Below are 18,973 nucleotides of genomic sequence, written 5' to 3' on the forward strand. Positions count from 1 at the left end.
AACAAGAAAAGTAAAGTTCCTAGGAATGAATTTAATGAGGATTTAAAAGACTTGTACTTGGAAAACAATAGAACACTGAAGAAAAAAATTGAAGAAGCTACAAATAAATGCAAGCACATACTAAGTCCATGGATTGGAAGAATTAATATTATTAAAATTTGCATACTACCCAAAGATATATATATTCAACACAATTCCCATTAAAATACAATGGCATATTTCACAGATATAGAAGAAATATTCCAAATATTTACATGGATTCAAAAAAGACCATGCATAGCCTCAGCAATCCTGAGAAAGAACAAAGTTGGAGGGATCATAATATCTAATATTAAACTATACTACAAGGCCACTGTAATCAAGAGTCTGGTACAGGCATAAAAACAGACACATAGATAAATGGAAGAGAATAGAGAGCCCAGAAATAAACCCTTGAATCTATGGTCAATTAATATTCAACAAAGGGGGAACAACATACAATGGAGTAAAAACAGTCTCTTCAATAAATAGTGTTGGGAAAACTGGACTGATACATGCAAATAAATGAAACTACACCACAAACTTATACCATACACCAGAATAAACTCAAAATGGATAAAGAACTTAAATATACATCTTGATGCCATAAGAGTCCTAGTGAAAAATTAGGCAGTAAAATTTCAGACATCTCACGTAGGAACACTTTTGCTGATATATCTTCTAGGGCAAGAGAAATAGAGAAACAAAATAAACAAGTGGGATTATATAAAATTAAAACGTTCCTGCACAGCTAAAGACACCATCATCAAAATGAAAAGGCAACTGACTGTATGGGAAAACATATTTGCCAATAATACATCAGACAAGGTTTTAATCTCCAATATGTAAAGAACTCATACAACTCAACACCAGGACGATTAAAAAAACAGTTAAAAATGGGCAAAGGACCTGAAGAGACACTTCTCCAAGGAGGTCATACAAAAGACCCATTGAGAGAATCAAGATGGCAGAGGAGTGAGTGGAAGTAATGCTGACCTTCTCCTAGGACCAATCTGGAATTACAACTAAATTGTGGAGAAATCACCTGCAACAAACAACTGAACAAGAGCGAGAGAGGAGTCTTGTAATCTTGGAGACAGAAGGATTCGCTTTAGCACAATCTAACTGGTAAGGAGTGTAGTAGAGACCTGAGAAGGCAGGTGGGGTGCCCACAGGAGGCAGCACCAGAAGAATATTGAAATGGCCAGTTGGATCCCCCTGAGGAGAGAGGGGTCTAAACCAAAAGCAGGGATCTCTAGCCCACAGCACCAGAGCCCAAAAAGTGCATGGAAAACTGCCAGCTGCCAAAAGCAGCAGGGTTGCTCTCTGCCAGAGACAGGTGACTGGAGATGCATAGAACTGTTTAAAGGGCCAATGCATAAACTTTTATTTGCTGCCACTTATCCTGGTCTCTGGCAAAGTCGGGGGCAAAGTGGGCTAGAGATGTCTGAGGAGAGACTGGGAAAGGAGGCTTTGTGGAGATAACTGAGAGAGTAGCTGGTGGGATCTCAGTGCTGACTCACCACCCAAGTGGCAGCAGCCATATTGCTTAGGAAGAGACCATGCCCCTGAGCGGTACCAGTGTCAAAGGACCCAATAGCCCCACCACCAGGTGGGATCCCACCCCACCCTGTGCTGTCTAAGCTGCCTGCGGCATGCAGAATGGCAGCCACAGACAGTAGATCCCTGGCTAAAGGGACGCAGAGAGGTCTGGTGACATTTAAGGGGAGACTGGGGAAGGAGGCTTTGGGGAGAGACCAGAAAGAGTAGCCAGTGAGATCTCTTCCTCCATATGCCCCAGTGAGAGAGGACCCAATAATCCCACCCCCAGGAAGGAATTCACCCACCCTGAGCTGTCTAAGGCAGCCTGCTCAGTGCATATTGAAGAAATTAACAGCTGAAGGAGATAGCCACAGACAGTACATTACCGGAAGTCTCCAACAGACTGCCTAAGGTCAGACAGGGTCAACATCTGACATCATCACAGGCACATCCAGAAACCAAAAACAAACAAACAAACAAACAAACAAGAAAAAACAGCAGTCTCTAACCATGGAAGTTTACTCCACAAAGTCAGGAAATCAAGACAGATCAACTTAAGAAGAGTCTGACAAATAACAGGAAGACAAAGAAATATGCCCCACTCAAAGGGAAAGGAGGAATGTCCAGAAAGAGCAAAAAATGAAATAGAGGCACGTAAACTATCAGATATTGAGTTTCAAACAACGGTTCCAGTGAAGCTCAAAGAGCTCAGTGAGCTCAGAGAGAATTACAAAAAACTACAGGGAAACTATGAGGAACTTACTGCAAACTATATCAGCATGTAAAAGAACATAGAAACTATCAATGAGAGCAAGAGGAAATGAAGAATACCATTTCTTAATTGAAGAACACAGTAGAAGAAATCAAAAGCAGGCTAGATGAAGCCAAGGACCGAATCAGTGAGCTGGAGGACAAGGTAGATAAAATCTCCCAGAAAGAGCAAGAAAATGAAAAAAGACTCAGAGAATGAAGAGGCATTGACGGAAATGCAGGATAACCTGAAAAGTAATACTATCCATATAATAGGGATAGCAGAAGGAGAAGAGGATGAGGAAGGGATAGAAAACCTGTTTGGAAAAGGTCATGATGGAAAACTTCCCTAATTTGAGGAGAGAAAAAGTCACGCAAGTCAAGGAAGCACAGAGGGTTCCATTCAAGAGGAACCCAATGAGGCCTGCTCCAAGACACATCATCATTAAAATGTCAAATATCAAAGACTAACAGAGAATCCTAAAGCAAGCAAGAGAGAAAGAGGTAACAATATATAAGGTAGCCCCAATACAGATAGCATCTGACTTCTCAACTGAAAGCCAGATGTGAATGGCAAGAAATATTCCAAGTCATGAAAAGCAAAAGCCTGGAACCAAAACTGTTCTACCCAGCAAGGCTCTCCATTAAAATGGAAAGTGAAATAAGGAGTTTTCCAGACAAAAGAAGGCTGAAAGAATACACCTCCATGAAACCAGCACTGCAAAATATGCTAAAGGGACTGCTTTAAGATGAAGAAAAAGTTTCTATGAATACCCAGTTCCAAAATGCCAATTCAAAAGAACCTATGCACCTTAATGTTCATAGCAGCACAATTTACAATAGCCAAGTGTTGGATGCAACCTAAATGCCCATCAGTAGATGATTGGATCAAAACATTATGGTACATTTACACAATGGAATACTATGCAGCAGAAAGATAAAAAGAACTACTAAACTTTGCCACAGCATGGATGGAACTGGAGAGCATCATGCTAAGCGAAATAAGCCAGGGGGTGAAAGACAAATACCATATGATCTCACCTATAAGCGGAACCTAACCAACAATACAAAGATGCAAGGAAAATAAGACCAGCAACACCAAAAGGAAAAGAAACCACCGGAGACAAGAGGGAAAGAGGGAAGGGGGTGGGGGAAAAGGAAGGGAAGAGGAAAGTCAAGGAACATAGAGCAAGGACTCATGGACAAAACCAAAGGGGAAGAGTTGAGGGAGGGAGGGAGGGAGAGAGAGGGCAAGGGAAAGTGGGGGGGGTAGGCAGAGACAAATGTATTTGAAAAAATAAATAAATTAATTTAAAAAATACCCAGTTCCTTTTACAGTTGCCAATAATTGATATTACCAATATTTTTAATACTCATTAATCTGATTGTGACAATGATGTTATTTTAATTGTTCCTTTACTATTTGTGAAAAATAAACCTGTTCTAGTATATTTCTTGCCTATTCCTATTATTTAAAAAAAACTTTAAATGACTTTTTGGTAATCTTATCCATTTATTGATTAAAGGTTTGTAGAACTTTTTTCCCTAAAAAGAACAAAAGACAGAAAACCTATTAACCATATTATAGGTGTGTTGCAAATTCTTTTCTATTATATCCTTTTTCCTTTAACTTTTTTAATATGTATATTACCATATAGGTAAATGTTTAATATAATCGTATTGTTAATGTTTACTTTATAGCTTCCGGGGTTGAATATTTTACTTCAGGTCATGAAAAATATTAGTTTTATTTTCTTCTAAAACTCCTTAGATTCTACATATTGATTTTTAACTCACCTGAGTATTTCTTGTATAATGTGTGAAATCGGGTTCTATATTTGTTTTATTTCAAGTAATAGTGGTCCATGCACCTTATTTGTTGAATAAGCCTTATTTTACCCATTATTTGAAGTATCAACTTAATCATAGATATATTGATCAGATATATACATTTGTCTCTAGAATGTTCATTATATTTCATTCATCTACTTGATTATTTCTGTGCTGGTGTCATGTTGGTTTAATTGCTGAGACTTTATAATGACTTTATTCTTTTTTTAGTATTTTATAATTAACTTTGACATTAAAAAATAAATAAAATCAACCTGCATTTAAGAAAGAAAGAAAGAGTGAGAGATGGACTCCTACCTTTTGTGACAACATGGATGGAACTGGAGAATATTAAGCTAAGTGAAATAAACCAGTCAATGAAAGACAATTACCATACTATCTCACCAATAAGTGGACTCTATTCAACAAAATAAACTAATGAACAAAATAAACCACAGGGGCGGAAACATGGAACAGACTGAAAGTGATCAGAGGGGATGGGGAAAGAGGACAATGGTGGAAAGAAGGGGAAGGAACTACACAAAGAACATATATGAATGACCTATGGACATTGACAACAGAGTGGGAAATGACTATGGGAGTGGGGGGTGGGGTGGGATGGGTGGAGGTGGGTAAAGGGATAAAAATTGAGACAACTGTAATAGAATAAACATGATTTATAAATTAAAAATAATAAAAGCAAGTAAATAAAAAAGCAAGTAGACTCAGCATCCACCTACTTGGCTGCCATCTTATCTCCTCTTGGGTGAGGGTTTTTTTTTAAAGGTAGATGCCATTCCTTCCTTAATGCTTAAAGATAAAGGTTTTGATTTCTTTTTAACAAATCAAAATCTAAAAATGAAATAAAGCTGAGTGTTCTTAGGTTTATTGCTGTCATCAATTAATTCCAAATCCTAATCATCATTTGAATTCTACTTCTTACTCATAATTTTTGTGAACACAAACATCCAAACTCATAGAATATTTTTATAAGAGTTTATTTGAGCCTAAGTCATAATATATTCCAGGGAGAAAAATCTTAACTGTTCCAGAGAACAATATTTTTTCAGCTCCTTTTACACATTTGAAATGTAGGAGGGAATGTAAGGAAGACTGTGTGGTGGTGGGAGAAAGCAAGGCACTTACTGGATAACAGAATCATTAATAACATCATGTGTTCTCTTGAGGGTGGTTATAGCTAATTTCAAAGCTGTATAACTTAGATGCACAGAAACATGGGCAGGTCTTGCTTAAAGCAAAGATAAACCTTTTATTAAATAAGTTATATGCCTGGGTCCCGATTATCCACCATGGACTTCCCCATTAGGAATGTATAATAGAATCCCTTTTATCATCCACACAAATTCCTTAGTTAAAAATGCTTTTTTGCAAGAATCAACATGGTAGAGGAGTGAGTGGATGTCACACTGACCTCCTCGAAGGAACAACCTGAAATTACAACTAAATTGTGGAGAAATCACTTGGAACAAACATCTGAATAGTGAGACAGGAGCCTTATAAACTCGGAGACAGAAGAATCAGCTTTAGCGCAATCTAAGTGGAAAGGAGTGCAATAGAGACTCAAGAAGGTGGATGGGACTGCCCACAGGCGACAGCACCAGAAGGATATTGAAACAGCCAGCTGGATCCCCCTGAGAAGAGCGAGGCCTAAACCATAAGCAGGGATCTCCAGCCTCCAGCACCAGAGGCCAAAAAGTACACAGAAAACAACCAGCTGAGAAAAGCAGCAGGGTTGCTCTCCACCAGAGACAGGTGGCTGGAGACACAAAGAGCTAATTAAAGGGCCAATGCATAAATTTTTACTTGCAGCCATGCACCCTGGGCTCTGGCAAAGGCAGGGACAGAGTGGTCAGGAGATGCCTGAAGAGAGACTGGAGAAGGAGGCTTTGAGGAGTAAACAGACAGAGTAGCCATGGAGATCCTGATGCTGACACCTCCCCTATGCGGCAGCAGCCATCAGGTTTAGGCAGAGAAGACTCCCCTGAGCACCAGCAGCATGAGAGGACCCAATAACCCCACACCAGAAGGGAATCTGCCCCACCTTGATCTGTCTAAGCAGTACTGCTGAGTGCAGAGTGACTTGATTAACAGCTGAAGGAGACAGCCTCAGACGGTATATTCCTGGAAGTCTCAAAAGGGCTGCCTAAAGTCAGACAGGGACAACACCTGGCATCATCAGAGGCAGATTCAGAAAGTAAAAACAGTAGTCTCCTACTATAAAAGTTCTCACCACAAAGCCAGGAAATCAAGACAGATCAACTTATGAAGAAGAAGCAAAAAAGTCTCACAAATAATGGGAAGACAAAGAAATACCCCCCCCCACCTTGAAGGGAAGGGAGGAATGCCCTGACCAGAAAGAGAAATAAATGAAATACAGGCAAGTCAACAATCAGATTTGAGTTCCAAAAAACAGTTATATGGAAGCACAATGAGCTCAGTGAGAATTACAAAAATCTACAGAGAAACTAAGAGGAACTTACTGCAAACTATATCAGCATGTAAAAGGACATAGAAACTATCAATGAGAGTCGAGAGGAAATGAAGAATACCATTCGTCAATTGAAGATCAGAGTAGAAGGAATCAAAAGCAGACTAGATGAAGCCAAGGATTGAATCAGTGAGCTGAAGGACAAGGTAGATAAAAGCTCCCAGAAAGAGCAAGAAAATGAAAAAAGACTCAGAGAATGAAGAGGCATTGACGAAAATGCAGGACAATCTGAAACATAATAATATCTGTATAATAGGGAAACCAGACGGAGAAGAGAGGAGGAAGGGATGGAGAACCTGTTTGAAAAAATAATGATGGAAAACTTCCCTAATTTGAGGAGAGAAAAAGTCACGCAAGTCAAGGAAGCACAGAGGGTCCCATTCAAGAGGAACCCAGTGAGGCCCCCTCCAAGACACATCATCATTAAAATGGCAAATATCAAAGACAAAGAGAGAATCCTAAAGGAAACAAGGGAGAAAGAGGTGATAACATATAAGGGAGCCCCAATACGGCTAGCAGCTGACTTCTCAGCAGAAACTCTGCAAGCCACAAGAGAATGGCAGGAAATATTCCAAGTCATGAAAAGCAAAAGCCTGCAATCAAGACTGCTCTACCCAGCAAGGCTCTCCGTTAAAATGGAAGGCGAAGTAAAGAGTTTCCCAGACAAAAGAAGGCTAAAAGAATACACCTCCACCAAACCAACACTGCAAAATATGCTAAAGGGACTGCTTTAAGAAGATGAAGAAAGAGTCTATGAATACCCAGTTTCTTTCACAGTTGCCAGTACTTGATATTACCAATATTTTTTAATACTTATTAACCTGATTGTAACAATGATGTGTTATTTTAATTGTTCCTTTATTATTTGTTGAAACTAAACCTGTTTTTGTATATTTCTTGCATATTTCTATTATTTTAAAAAAAGTTTAAATGACTTTTTGGTATTCTTTATCCATTTATCAATTAAAAGTTTGTAGAATTTTTTCCCTAAAAACACAGCAACAAATATTAACCCTGTTTTAGATGTGTGGCAAATACTTTCTTATTCTATTACTTGTCCTTTAACTTTTATATATATACTACTATATTGTCTTAAATGTTTAATATAGTCATATTGTCAATATTTGACTTTATAGCTTCTGGGTTGGTATATTTTACTTCAGGGTAAGAAAAATATTTGTTTGTATTATCTCCTAAAACTCCTTAGATTCTGTATATTTATGTTTTAATTAATTAATTATTTTTATTTTAATTTTTGTTCAAATACATTTGTCTCCACCTTCCCGCCACCACTTTCCTCTGCCCCCTCCCCTCTCTCTCCTTCAATCCTTCCCCACTTTGGCTTTGTCCATGGGTCTTTTATACGTGTTCTTTGACTTGACCCTTCCCTTCCCTTCCCTTTCCCTGCCCACCACTCCCTTTTTCCCTCTTGATTCTCATGTGTTTCTTTTTTCCTCTCAGTGTTGCTGGTTATATTTTCCTTCCTTGTTTGTTTTGTTGGTTAGGTTCCCCTTATAGGTGAGATTATATGGTATTTGTCTTTCGCCCCCTGGCTTATTTCACTTAGCATAATGCTGTCTAGTTCCATCCATGCTGTTGTGAAGGGTAGTAGTTCTTTTTTCCTTTCTGCTATGTAGTGTTCCACTGTGTAAATGTACCATAGTTTTTTGATCCACTTACCTACTGATGGGCATTTAGGTTGCTTCCAACACTTGGCTATTGTAAATTGTCCTGCTATGAACATTGGGGTGCATAGGTTCTTTTGAATTGGTGTTTTCGGATACTCACTGTGTCAAAAGGCAGTTCCATTTTTAGCTTTTTGAGGAAATTCCAAACTGTTTTCCACAGTGGCTGCACCAGTCTGCATTCCCACCAACAGTGTACTAGGGATCTCTTTTCTCCACAGCCTCACCAGCACCCGTGGTTTGTTCATCTGTTTATGATGGCCATTCTGACCAGTGGGAAGTGGTATCTCACTGTGGTTTTAATTTGCATTTCTCTGAAGGTTAGTGATGATGATGTTTATTCATGTTTATAGTGATGATGAGCATCCTCCCATATGTCTCTGGGTCCTCTGTATCTCCTCCTTGGAGAAGTGTCTGCCCAGGTCCTTTGCTCATTTTTTAATAGGATAGTTTGTCTTCTTGGAGTGGAGTTGTGTGAATTCTTTATATATTTTGGAGATCCAACCTCTATCTGATGTGTCATTGACAAATATGTTTTTTTCATATGGTGGCTCTCTTTTCATTTTGCTGATATTTTCTCTAGCCATGCAGAAGCTTCTCATGTTAATGAGGTCCCACTTGTTTATTCTTTCCTTTATGTCCCTTGCTTTAGGAGACATATCAGTGAAAATATTGCTGCATGGGACATCTGAGAGTTTCCTGCCTATGTTCTCCTCTAGAACTTTTATGGTGCTGTAACTTATATTTAACTCACCTGAATATTTCTTATATAAGGTGTGCTCTATATTTGTATAGAGGTGTATATAAGGTATTTCTTATATAGGTGCTCTATATTTGATTTATTTCAAATAATAGTGGCCCATGCACCTTATTTTTTAAATACATTTTATTTTCCCCTTTGTTTTAAATATCATTTTAATAACATGTTACATTGTTAGACAGATATATACATTTGTTTCTAGAATGCTCATTATATATCATGATCTACTTGATTATTTCCATGGTGGTGTCATGTTTTAATTGCTGAGAATTTATAATGGTTTTAAATTTTTTAATATTTTATCATTGACTTTGACATTTAAAAATATTATATCAAATCAAGGGACAGGGAAGGGAAGGGGAAAGTCAAGGAACATATAGCAAGGACTTATGGACTAAACCAAAGGGGAAGAGCTGAGGGAGGGAAGGAGGAAGGGGGCAAGGGAAAGTGGTGGGGGGTTGGCAGAGACATATGTATTTGAAAAAATAAATTAAAATAAAATTTAAAAAACAAGAAAGAAAGAAAAGATAAGACTCCTATCTTTTGCGACAACATGGATAGAAGTGGAGAATATTATGCTAAGTGAAATAAGCCAGTTGGTGAAAGACAAATACCATACAATCTCACCTATAAGTGTTATCTATTCAACAAAATAAACTAATGAACAAAATAAACCACAGACATGGAAACATGGAACAGACTTAAAGTGACCAAAAAGAATGAGGTAAGACAATGGTGGAAAGAAGGGGAAGAGACTAGACAAAGAATATGTATGAATGACCCATGGACATGGACGACAGAGTGGGAATTGACTGTAGGAGCAGGTGGTGGGAGTTGGTCAGGTGGAGGAGTTAAAGGGGGAAAAATTGAGACAAATGTAATAGAATAAATATGATTTAAATTTTAAAATAAATAAATAAATAAGAATGGAAAGGATGGGGTGGGAAGAATAATTTTTCGCTGACATTCTTGCATCAGTGGTTTAACTAGTCTCCCAGCCCACAGTATTATCCATCTATAATTCATCCTCCACACCACTAGCTGATAAAGTTCTTTAAAATTCATTTAGAGGGATTGTATCGATAAAAATAAATGTTAAGGGTTGGCCACATACTGCATTTTGCCTACTTATTATTGATTTCCCTTTCATCCTTACCAATAAATCTTTCACTTTTATAGAGTGGCAATGTGTTCAGTTAAAAACTTGTATTTCCCTTGACTCACTGCAACCAATTCTTGACAGTAATATCTAAATAGAAGTCTTGAGTAGCACTTCTGAAAAGTTTTGTTACTCTAATCAAATGGGAAAGTTGACACAAGCCTTTCACTCTTTTCCCTTCCTTCTAATTCCTATCTGAATTTTATCAATAATAGCAAGAGATGTAGCAGCAACTGTAACATCATCAGGAAGAAATACAACAAAACAAATACAACAAGAACAGACCCATAGAAACAGCTGAGACCCTTTGAACTGTCATATCAACCTGGGCTGCACTGCATTCCTTTGGTTTTACTTCCCATGTCTTGCTGGAAAAAATAACCCTTACTTGTTTAAAACACTGTTTTTTGAGTTTCTACTCCTGGCAAACAAACAAAATCTTATTAAGAGGGGTTCAGAATAAGAGCCTTATAAATTACTTACAGGCAAAATGCTGCATGGATCAAGGATCCATCACAAATTCACCTCATCAATAGAACTGAATCAAAGAAAACTCATGCTGGGTTAGCTTACCTCTAACACCAAAGTGCCCATTTCTCCACATCCAGAGGCTATGTTCCAATTAAATGATTTCTCTAAGTAGAGCTCACTACTGTGTTTATGTAGAATAATAAATGCAACAAAAATATAGAGAGCATTTACTCTATTCAAAGCTTTATTCTATGCAATGTAGAATCATAAATGACATAAAATATAGAGTTGTTGCACTTAATAAACTCACAATCTAGTTGGAAAGATAATAAATAAACATGAAAAAGTATTGTAATGAAAATAGAAGATCAAGAAAATACTTCATGACCTCGCAGACACCACTGCCTCCTCAGACCTTCCCTTGTGTTCAACATTGTTGCCAACAGCAAGCCCTGGGGCTGCATCTCCTTCAAGCTGTTTGCAGATGGAGTTCCAAAGATAGCAGAAAAACTTTCATGTGCTGAGCACTAGGGAAAAAGAATATGGTTATAAAGGTTCCTGTTTTCACAGAATTATTCTGGGATTCATATGCCAGGATGGTGACTTCCCATACCACAATGGCACAAGCAGCAAGTCCATCTATGGGGTGAACTTTGATAATAAGAATTTCATCATGAAGCACACAGGTCCTGGCATCTTGTCCATGGAAAATGCTGGACCCAACACAAATGGTTCCCAGTTTTTAATCTGCACTGCCAAGACTGAGTGGCTGGATGGCAAGTACGTGGTCTTCAGCCAGGTGAAAGATGCATGGATGTTGTGACATGAGCACTATGAGCACTATAGTGTATAGACATGAGCACTATAGCCATGGAGCACTATTGGTCCAGAAATGGCAAGGCTAGCAAGAAAATCACCATTACTGACTATGGACAACTCTAAAAAATTTGACTTTTGTTTTCTCTTAACCACCAGACCATTCCTTCTGCAGCTCAGGAAAGTTCCCTTTCACCCCCATCTGCTTGGAATATTCTGTAATCTTCATGCTCTCGCCACAGGTCATTGGGGTCCATATTTTCCTTACCCTTTCCAAGTCTAGCTGGATTGCAGAGTTAAGTTTATGATTCTGAACTAAAACTAAACAACAACAACAAGGGAAGACTTCATAAAATAGAATTCAGATTAATATTTTTTAAAAAGCTAAAGAACTAATAGAACTTGACATCAGACAAACAAAAAATCCAATTTAAAAATGGGCAGAGTACCTAAACAGATGCTTCTCCCAAGAAAACATATAAATAACCAATAGATATATGAAAAAATAATCAACTTTACTAGCTATTAGGAAAATGCAAATTAAAACTACAATAAGATACCACCTCACACCTGTTATAATGGCTATTATCAATAGGACAAGTAATAACAACTGTTGGAGATGTTGAGGAGAAAAAAGGGGCCCTCATTTATAACTGATGGGAATATAAACTGGTACAACCACTATAAAATGCTGTATGGAGGTTCCTCAAAAAATTAAGAATACAGTTACCATATGACCCAGCCATCCCTTTTTCTGGGTATCTATCCTCAAAATTTGAAAACATTTATTCACAAAGATATATGCACTCCTATGTTCATTGCACTATTATGCATGGAGGCCAAGACATGAAAACAACTGAAATGTCGCTTAGATTGAGGACTGGACAAACATTAAGTCCTCTTTCTCTTTTGGAGAGAATTCTCCCAGCCTAGATTTACACATCTTCCCAAAGTTAGCAAGTATTACTTGCTGTGGACAAAACCCATGCTATACAACTGAAAGATATTTTATGTGAAAGTCCTCAACTACACAATTCAAGAACACTAGAAACTCTATTCTCCAAAGTTCAAACATGGAATTTGAAAATGAGCTCCTAGCTTTCTTAAGGCAGAAAACAACAGGCATAAAATATGAAAGCTCCTATTTCTGATGAATTAAAAAAGCTAATGTGTGTTGAACCACTTGCCTCTTCTTCCTTGAGCCAGCTTTCTATGTTCTGGCAGGAGAAAGCATTTCAGGAGCTTCTAGATTGGTCATAAATATGCTCATGGCAGGAACAATAATGTAATGTAATTATAATTCAGACTTGCCAGTGCAAAAATTTTATTTAAAGATTTTTATTAAAGGATCACACAACACATTGAGTATCTTTGGATTACTACCTAATATAAGGTATTTAACAATTTTTTTCTGTGGTTCACTCTCACAGTGACTTAGTAAAAAAGGGTACAACACCTTATTCCCATTTTATAAATAGGAATATGTCTCATATCATAAGACACATCAGCAACACTATGCTGAGAGTTTTGAGGGTGGTGGTGACATTTTTCAACAAATACAAAATTGATTATCTATACATTGTTATATTCTGCCCCCAAAATTCTTATGCGGAAGTCTTAACCCCTAGTAACTCCGAATGATATTGTATGAATATAGAATCTTTAAATAGGTAAATTATTTTATAATGAGGTCATTAGTGGGGCCTAAATCCAATATAACAGACGTTCTTATTAGAAGAAATTTGTTTTTTTCTTCATCATGCTATTTATCCTGTTTTGCCCTTCAGATACATTTGTCTAGATCTTCCTGCCACCAACTTCCCCTGTGCTCCTACACCATCAATCCTTTCCCACTCTGGCTTTGTCCATGGGTCCGTTGAACATATTCTTTCACTTAAGCTTTTCCTTTCCTTTCCCCACCACCCCACTCCCTCATTCCCTCTTGATTCTCATGGTTTCTTTTTTCTTTCAGTGTTCCTGCTTATATTTTCCTTGCTTGTTTGTTTTGTTGATTAGGTTCCACTTATAGGTGAAATCATATGGTATTTGTCTTTTCCCCTCCTCGCTTATTTCACTTAGCATAATGCTTTCCAGTTCCATCCTAGCTGTCAAGAAGGGTAGTAGCTCTTTCTTTTTCTCTACTGAGTAGCATTTCATTGTGTAAGTGTACCACAGTTTTTTGATCCACACATTTACTGATGGGCATTTAGGTTGCTTCCAGCATTTGGCTACTGTAAATTGTGCTGCTATGAACATTGGGATGCATAGGTTCTTTTGAATTGTTGTTTAGGGTTTCTGAGGGTATAATCAAAGGAGTGGAAATCCTGGGTCAAAAGGCAGTGCCACTTTTAGCTTTTTGAGGAAATTCCAAACTGTTTTCCACAGTGACTGAACCAGTCTGCATTCCCACCAATAATGTACTAGGGTTCCCTTTTCTCCACAGCCTCCTCAGCACCTGTTGTTTGTTGATCTGTTTATGATGGCCATTCTGACCAGTGAGAAGTGGTATCTCATTGTGGATTTCATTTGCATTTCTCTGATGGCTAGTGATGCTAAGCATCCTTTCATATGTTTCTGGAACCTCTGAATCTCTTCCTTGGAAAAGTGTCTGTTCAGGTCCATTGCCCATTTTTTTAATTGGATTGTTTGTCTTCTTGGAGTAGAGTCATGTGAGTCCTTTATGTATTTTGGAGATCAAACCCCTATCTGATGTATCATTGGCAAATATATTTTCCCATACAGTTTGTTCCCTTTTCGCTTTGCTGATGTTTTCTTTAGCCATACAGAAGCTTCGTATTTTGATGAGGTACCATTTGTTTATTCTTTCTTTTATGTCCTTTGTTCTAGGGGGCATATCAATGAAAATATTGCTGCATGGGATATCTGAGAGTTTCCTGTTTAAGTTCTACTCTAGGATTTTGATGGTGTCACGACTTATATTTAAGTCTTTTATCCATCTTGAGTTTATTATTGTGTATGGTGTAAGCTGGTGGTCAAATTTCATTTTTTGCCTGAGCTGTCTGGCTCTCCCAATGCCATTTGTTGAAGAGGCTATTTTTCACTCCAATTTATGCTTCTACCCACTGTGGAAAATAGTAATTGACCATAGAGTAATGGATTTAATTCTGTTCCACTGATCTATGTGGTTGTTCTTAGGCCAATACAAGACTGTTTTGATTACAGTTGCCTTTTAATATAGTTGATGTCAGGTATTATGATCCCTCCTGCTTTGGTTTTCTTTCTCAAAATTGCTGCAGCTATTTGGGGTTGTTTATGGTACCATAGAAATTTTTGAAATGTCTGTTCTATGTCTCTGAAATACATCATTGGTATTTTAATAGAGACTGCATTGAATCTATAAATTTCTTTGGGTACTATGGACATTTTGATGATGTTAATTCTTCCAATCCTTGAACACGGTGTATGCTCCCATTATTTGTGTTTTCCTTAATTTCTCTCCTCAGTATTATATAGTTTTCTGCATACAAATCTTTTCCCTCCTTCGTTAAATTTATTCATAGGTACTTTATTTTTCTTGTTCCTGTTGCAAATGGTATTCTTTTACTGATTTCTGATTCTGATGTTTCCTTGTTACTATACAAAAATGCCTTCAATTTCTGATTATTGATTCTGTATCCTGCTGTTTTAACAAATTTACTTATTAGGTTCGGTAGTTTTTTGTACAGTCTATGGCGTTTTCCATGTACACTTTCATGTCATCTGCAAACAATGGTAGTTTTATTTCCTCCTTTCCAATTTGGATGCCTTTTATTTCTTTTTTGGTCTGATCACTGGGGCTAGGACTTCCCAAACTATGTTGAATAGAAGTGGTGAAAGTGGACATCCTATTCTTGTTCCCGAACTTAGTGTGAAATGTTTTAGTTTTTGCCCATTGAGTATGATGTTGGCTGTAGGTTTTTCATATATGGCCTTTATTATGTTGAGGAAGACACCTTTTATTCCCATTCTGCTTGATGTTTTATCATACATGGGTGCTGTACCTTATGAAAAGCTTTTTCCCCATCTGTTAAGATGATCATGTAGTTTTTGTCTTTCCTTTTGTTTACGTGATGTATTACATTTATTGATTTATGAATATTGAACCATCCTTGCATCCCTGGGATGAATCTCACTTGATCATGGTGGATAATCTTTTTAATGTATTGCTGGATGCAGTTTGCCGATATTTTGTTGGGGATTTTAGCCTCTATGTTCATCAGCGATATTTGCTTGTAATTTTCTTTCTTGGTTGTGTCTTTATCTGGTTTTAGGATTAGGATGATGCTGGCCTCATAAAAAGGGTTTGGAAGTCTTTCCTCATCTTGGATTTTTTGTAATAGACAGAAGGACAGGGGATAGTTCTTCCTTAAATGTTTTGTAAAATTCTCCTATGAAACTGTCCAGTCCAGGGCTTTTGTGTGCCAGGAGTTTTTTTTTATTACTGCTTCAGTTTCACCACCTGTAATTAGTCTCTTCAGGCTTTTTGCTTCTTCTTCACTCAGTGTTGGATGATTATACTTTCCTAGAAGTTTGTCCATTTCATTGAGGTTTTCAAATGCCTTGGCATATAATTGTTCATAGTAGTTTCTGACAATCCTTTGTATTTCTGTGGTATCAGTTATTTCTCCTCTTTCATTTCTGATATTATTTATTTGGGTCCTCTCCCTTTTTTTCTTGAGGCGTCTGCTTAAAGGCATGTCAGCTTTCTTTACCTTTTCAAAGAACCAGCTCCTGGATTGGTTGATCCTTTGAATTGTTCCTTTAGTCTCTATGTCATTCAGTTCAGCTCTGATCTTGATTATTTCCTTCCTTATACTTGCTCTGGGATTTATTTGTGGTTGTTTCTCATTTCTTGAAGTGGTAGGGTTAGTCCATTTATTTGAAATGTTTCTCTCTTTTTTAGGGAGGCCTGTGTTGCTATGAACTTCCCTCTCAGGACAGCCATTGCTATGTCCCACAGGTTTTCGATTGCTGTGTGTTCATTTTCATTTGTTCCCAGAAACTTTTTTATTTGTTCTCTTATCTCATTATTGACCCACTCATTTTTAATAGTGTGCTACTCAGTCTCCATGAGTTTGAAAGGTTTTGAGGTTTTTCCTTGAGGTTGGTTTCCAGTTTCAAGCCCTTGTAGTCCAAGAAAATGTTTATTATTTCAATTTTCCTGAATTTGTGCAGGCTTGTTTTGTTTCCTATTGTGTGGTCTATCTTTGAAAAAGTTCCATACACATTTGAAAAGAATGTGTATTTTGCTTCTTTGGGATGAAAGATTCTATATATGTCAGTTAAGTCAATTTGATCTAATACATCATTCAGTTCCACAATAACCATGTTTGTCTTGTTCAGAAGATCTATCCATTTTTGACAGTGGGGTGTTAAAATCCACTACTCTCTGTGTGTTGCTATCTATATTTTTTTTGAAGTCCTCCAAGATTTTCCTTACACATTAGGGTGCTTGGATGTTGGGTGCATATAAGTTTACAATGTTTCCGTCTTCTTGATGGATTCTTCCTTTGAGTATTATAAAGTGTAACTCTGGGTCTCTTTTTATGGGCTTTTTTTTCAAATCTATTTTTGTCTTGTATAGGTATTGCTACCCCTGCTTTTTTTTTTTTCCTAGTCCATTTGCTTGGAATATTTTTTTCCATCCCTTCACTTTCAGTCTGTGTACGTCCTTTGTTCTGAGGTGGGTTTCTTGTGGGCAGCATGTGTGTGGGTCATGTTTTCTTATCCATTCAGCTATCATGTATCTTTGGGGAATTTATATATATACATTTGGAGTTATTAATGATAGGTACTTATTCATTTTTTCCCTTTGTACCTATGTTCTTCTCTTTCTCCCTCTTTTTCTTCATCTTCTTAAAATAGTCCCTTTAGCATATCTTGTAGTACTGGCTTGGTGGAGATGTATTCTTTTAGTCTTCTTTTGTCTGGGAACCTCCTTATTTCACCCTCCATTTCAATCGAGAGCCTAGCTGGGTCGAACTGTCTTGGTTGTAGGCCTTTGCTTTTCATGATTTGGAATATTTCTTGCCATTCCCTTCTGGCTTGTATTTTCTGTTGAGAAGTCAGCTGCTACCCCTATTGGGGCTCCCATATATGTTACTACCTCTTTCTCCCTTGTTGCCTTTAGGATTCTCTCTTTGTCTTTGATATTTGCCATTTTAATGATGATGTGTCTTGGAGTGGGCCTCATTGGGTTCCTCTTGAATGGGGCCTTCTGTACTTCCTGGACTTGTGTGACTTTTTCTCTTCTCCAATTAGGGATGTTTCCATCATTACTTTTTCAAACAGGTTCTCGATCCCTTGTTCCTCTTCTTCTCCTTCTGTTATCCCTATTATATGGATATTATTACACTTCAGATTGTCCTGCATTTCCCTAAATGCCTCTTCATTCTTTCTGAATCTTTTTTCCATTTCTTGTTCTTTCTGGGATCTTTTTTCCTACCTTGTCCTCCAGCTCACTGATTTGATCCTCCTTCTAGTGTGTTCCTCAACTCAGAAATGGTATTCTTCATTTCCTCTTCTCTCTTATTGATAGATTCTATGTGCTTTTTCATGTTAATATAGTTTTTAGTAAGTTCCTGATAGTTTCCTTGTAGTTTCTCATAGTTCTCTTTGAGGTCGCTAAGCTCATTGAGCTTCCTTAGAACCATTGATTTGAATGCAGTATCTCATACTTTACTTGCCTATATTTCATTTAGTCCTCTCTGTGGGGATTCCTCCTTTCCCCTTATTTGAGGGTGTTTCTTTTCTTTCCCATTATTTGTGATATTTTGGGGAGTTTTTGCTTCTGCTTCTTAAATTTATCTGTCTTAATTTTCTGACTTTGTGGATTGAACTTCTATGGTAGTTGGTTCATCTTTTCCTTCTTCTTCTTCTCCTTCTTCTCCTTCTTCTTGTTCTTGTTCTTCTTCTTCTCTTTCTCCTTCTCCTTCTCCTTCTCCTTCTCCTTCTCCTTCTCCTTCTCCTTCTCCTTCTTCTTCTTCTTCTTCTTCTTCTTCTTCTTCTTCTTCTTCTTCTTCTTCTTCTTCTTCTCCTTCTCCTTCTTCTTCTTCTTTTCTTTCTGAGTCTGCTTCTGATAATGTCAGTTGTTGACCCTGTCTGACCTAAGGCAGTCTGTTTGAAACTTCCAGAAATCTACTGTCTGTGTCTATATCCTGCAATTGTTAATCTAGTCACTCTGCCTTCAGCTGTCAGGCTTAGGCACCTCTGGGTGGAGTAGTGCCTCCTGAAGGCAGGGCTATCATGTCCTTAAAGCCTGCTTCCACTCAGGTGCATTGTCTGCCTGAGCAAGATGGAGACCATGGAATGGGGAAGGTGTCAGCTCCTAGAACTCGTGGCTACTCCCTCAGTTCTCCCCCCAATGCCTCTGTCTCTAGTCTCTCCTCAAGTGTTTCTAGGCAGCTCTGTGTCCCTGTTAGCCAGGGACAGAC

The 18,973-nt window shown here is 37.7% G+C and overlaps 1 pseudogene; it reads left to right on the forward strand.

Annotated features, from left to right (window-relative positions):
• The first annotated feature begins 1,580 nt into the window (after nucleotides 1-1,580).
• LOC129085970 (peptidyl-prolyl cis-trans isomerase A-like) lies at nucleotides 1,581-11,666 on the forward strand (annotated as a pseudogene).
• The last annotated feature ends 7,307 nt before the right edge of the window (nucleotides 11,667-18,973 follow it).

The sequence above is a fragment of the Pteronotus mesoamericanus genome, unplaced genomic scaffold (assembly GCF_021234165.1).
Source record: "Pteronotus mesoamericanus isolate MK-2021 breed Mesoamerican mustached bat unplaced genomic scaffold, CSHL_Meso_final scaffold_36, whole genome shotgun sequence".
NCBI lineage: Eukaryota > Metazoa > Chordata > Mammalia > Chiroptera > Mormoopidae > Pteronotus > Pteronotus mesoamericanus.